Here is a 4,377-nt window from a genome sequence, read left to right on the forward strand (position 1 = left end):
GCCAACTAGCTAGCACATTTAGCAGCTCATTTGAGTTAGTCGGAATTGTAGCTAGTTAGCTAATAATGCATAGTTTTTTTGGGTACATTTTCTAAATGTATTTACTTACTTGAATAGGTTCTCCCAGCCAAGTGGACAATTGGAAACAGAGCAGCAACGTTTATTTGTCACCAGAGCGTTTTAGAGCATATTACTATTGAACTATTTACCCATTTAATAACCAGACCTTCATACAAACTTGTTATGCTGAATTCTTGACGCAAAATCGAACATGCTGCCATACTTTGCCAGCACGCCCACAAGCGAGTCACAATGGGCGGTCTAAGCGGTACACAGCAATTTACCGCTTGCGAGTGAACATAGCAATTTCTTCTGAAGCACCTCATTCCCAGCAAGCTGATGTTCAAGCTCCTCCAGCATCAGCCTGTCCTTCAGAGGAAGCACAATGTCCTCTGGCAAAACCATGTCCCCATGAGACCCATTGGTCAGTTGCATTAAGAGGTTCTTGTTTACTGTGGTACTGCAACTCTCTGACATCCTCTGACAATTTCCTCAGGTGCTGAAGAATCAGCAAGTGGAAATCTTTACATTTGACAGTGGGCGGGTTATAAACATTGGAAACCTATTCCTTTCGAATGACAAGATAAAAGCTCTATGAAAACATTTATTTTTTTTAAAAGATCAACATTATATAACATTCCACTTTATGTAATTATGGAGCCCCTCACACTACAACTAAGCAGCACATGTTGCAGTTACCTTCAGACTGACGAGCAGCAGGGCCCAGTGATGAGGAGGATTGGTGCTGTTTGAACTGCGTTATGTTTGAAATAGCGTTATGTTTCACTATATTGGATCACTCCAATATATTGGTATCACTCCAATATATTGGTATCACTCCAATATATTGGTATCACTCCATGGCGGGGGGATACGTCCGAGGTGAGGATTTACAGATTTACTCCCGTGTACACCTGTGTCACGGCTGGGGTCCGCCCCTATATATAGACCACATGTCCGCGACATACGTTCTCTTTCATTTTCTCGGAGGACGTCCGTATGGTTTGAGGTACAAACTTTCTGAAGTTCACTTGGTAAGTCACTGTTAAGCGTAATAGCTTGCGTGGAAGTATACTCACTGGCTGTTTGCAGCCTGGAGCAGCAAGCCGCATGGCCAGCCCCTCCTCTTGAGTGCGCCACTTGCTGCACTCGGTTGATCTGTATCTTCCGCCAGTGGTTTGTCGTGCTTGAGTTTCGTTAGCGTTACACTACGATTCTGTGCATCCATTAATATATTGGTGGCTCTTGCTGCCACAAACTATATTTTCCTTACACAACTTGCAGACTGGCTTGTTCTGTGTGTGTTGTGAATTGCTTTAACATGCCCTGCGCCTAGCGCGGGTTCTCTGCTAATTACCCTACAGGGTTTTTTTTCTTTCCCCTGCAGAATGTAAGAGTATTGTGGTGGGCCTCCACTATGTTGAGACATTAACTTTGGAGTTCCTTATTAATGGAGTTACTCCATCATATGGTGCTGTTTGGTTTTCTACTTGGATATTGAACCGGCTAGGTAATATTGCAGTTGGAGTAAACAAACCCATAAATCAAATCCATTACCTGGTTGTTGTTTTTTGTCTGCCTGTTTATCCAAACAGTCTTTCCTGTTTTTCTTCCAGAGATACTGGGTAATTTATCCCTCACCGGGTTCCTATTCCTCCAAGCGGGTCACGATAGAAACTCTCCCAGGGTTTTGAACCCCTTCTCCGTGGCCTTGCTGGCTTGGCTAAGTTTATGGCTTCCCTTTGTGACAGGTGTGATGGTGGCATCCCCCCTGGAACTCCGCATACCTAGTGTATGCATTACCTGGGTTTGAGCCACGCGGAGAGGGCTTGGAGCGCCCTACTGGATGCCTGTTTTGTGTGGTGTTCTCAGAATGCCTGCGGTGATTGGAGGCCATGCGCGAGTTGGTCGGCTAGGCTCTGGCTCATGCTGGGGACAAGCTCCCTCCCTCAGGAGTGGTGCGCCAGGGAGCTTTTAGTCCATCTACTGGGTCCAGTACTTCACCCAGGAAGTGTGGCCGGAGCCACCGCAGGCAGAGCCCATCTGCTGACAGTCCTGGATGGGGGCAGGAGTCGGTCTGCTGGGACCATCTTGAACGGAGGGCGCAAGCCCTGCGTCAGGAGGTTGATAGCTTTGATGGGGACGATGCTGGCACTGTTCACCACTGTGAACAGGCTACCAGGCTGACAGACCATCAGAAGCCGGCAGTGGGGCTTCAGCGGTTTGAGAGGCTATGAGGGGCCTACTCACTCGGGTAGCCACTGCATTGGACATTAAACTGGTGATGACTCTCCAGCTTTCCCCATCTCTGCTGCGTTCCGCAAAGCCTTGTAGGAGAGCTGGGCCTCTGCCAGGCGGTGCTTCCGACTTACAGCAGAGACTGGACCATAGAGTTATGTTGCGGGCGCAGAGTCACTTGGCCTCCGGGAGTACCCGACCATGGACACCATGATAGCGGCCATGGTCCTGGAGATTATAGGGCGGAACCCGCGACTGAAGCCAAGACCCCCCCAGAGTCTTTGATGCAGACTTGAAAGCCACATATGGGTCCCTCTGCTCTCTTGGCCGCATTACCAGCGCAGCCATGCTGCTGCAGGCCTACCTGCAGACTTTGTTGCCCCGGCTGCAGGGGGGCACAGAGGAGGTCCTCCGGCAAGCGATGGAGGTGTCTCGCCTGCATTCCCTGCTACAGAGGGATGTGGCCCGCTCCAACGGATGGGCCATGGTGCAGGTGGTTACCTCCTGGCACCATTTCTGGCTGGCCCAATCCCGTCTGCCAGCTGCTCTCTGGAACACATGTGCCACTCTCCCCATCACCCCAGGGCTAACATTTGGTCCAGGGGTTAATGACATTCTGGAGCAGACCGATAAGGTTCGTAGGGACCGGGAGACCCTGAGAGGGTTCATGCTGCCTCCTCAGGCCACGGGTCCAAGGCAGACGGACCGTTGCCACCCACCTGCACCCGAACGACGGTGGGGTCCCTCTCCTGCCCCTTCGCCTCGTGCTGAGGAATGACAGTGGGGAGGGGCACAGCATGCTGTGGCGCAACAACCTGTCAACCGTCACCGCCATAGGGACGTGCCTGGGGAACCCAGGCACTCGGGGTGACAGAGGCGGGCCCCGGCAGGACCCCTGATACACCCTCCCCGGCCTCGGCCGCTTCTCCTGGTCTCAAAGGGCAAAGTGGGAGCAATGTGTGGAGTCCCCATGGGTGTTGTCCACAATGCTCGAAGGGTACCGACTCCAATTCCGGTGCTGGCCCCCTTTGTGTCACCACGGTGGCCGACCCACTGAGGAAAACCCTGCGGCTGGAGATCTCCTGACACCTGGAGACATCAGATCAGCTAGGTGGCTTCTACCGATTCTGGACCTCCGCAACCTCAATGGGTTCTTGAAGGTACTGAGGTTCCACATGCTGTCCCCTGCCCGCGTGTTGCAGGCCGTGTCCAGGAACCAGTGGTTTTTGACGCTGGACCTGAGGGATGTGTACTTCCATGTTCCTGTTCATCCAGCTCATTGGCAGTAGCTCCGATTCGCTTTCGAAGGGTGGGCTTATGAATTCATGGTTCTTCCCTTCGGCCTCTTCTTGGCACCCTGCACTTTCACAAAGTGCATGGACGCTGTCCTGGCACATCACATCCCGAGGGTTGTTGATCCTCAATTACCTGGATGATTGGCTGATTTGTGCCCTGACCAGGACGCAGGTCCTGTCAGACAGAGACATGCTCCTGACCCACATCGGCGGGCTGGGCATTACTGTAAACGACAAGAGTCATTGTCTGATGCCCACCCAGATGGTGGCCTTCATTGGCATGGAACTTGACTCAATCCTCATGAGAGCATGCCTGCCCACCGAAAGGGTTCAGGTGATCTTATCTTGCCTCAACCACTTTCGTCAGGGGCGGGTGGTATCCGCCCTAACCTGCCAACGCCTGTTGGACTTGCTGACGTCGGCCTCGTTGTTTCCCTTGGGCCTGCTCCATCTCCGACCTCTTCAATGGTGGTTCAACTCCCACCGGCTGCACACGAAGCTCCACCGTCACCGCCAGCTGCAGGTGACCACACAGTGCCTCAGGGCATTGTTGAGGTGGCGCTGTCACTCCTTTCTCTCAGGTGGGGTGGAGATGCTGAGGATGTGCCGACGGGAGCTGGTCAGCACAGATGCCTCCCAGATCGGCTGGGGGAATGTGACCAAGGACAGGTCGGCCAGCGGCTGTTGGCTACACCCTTGGAGCCAGGGGCGGTTCTGGGGAAACCAGTGCCCCTGTGACAACAACTTTGGACCCCCTTGTAGCCCCCCTAAATGTGGAGTATGA

The 4,377-nt window shown here is 52.8% G+C and overlaps 1 pseudogene; it reads left to right on the top strand.

Annotated features, from left to right (window-relative positions):
* Positions 1-3,284: 3,284 nt before the first annotated feature.
* On the top strand, positions 3,285-4,377 carry LOC123743037 (uncharacterized; annotated as a pseudogene).

This window comes from Salmo salar, chromosome ssa05 (genome assembly GCF_905237065.1).
Source record: "Salmo salar chromosome ssa05, Ssal_v3.1, whole genome shotgun sequence".
NCBI classification, from domain to species: Eukaryota; Metazoa; Chordata; class Actinopteri; order Salmoniformes; family Salmonidae; genus Salmo; species Salmo salar.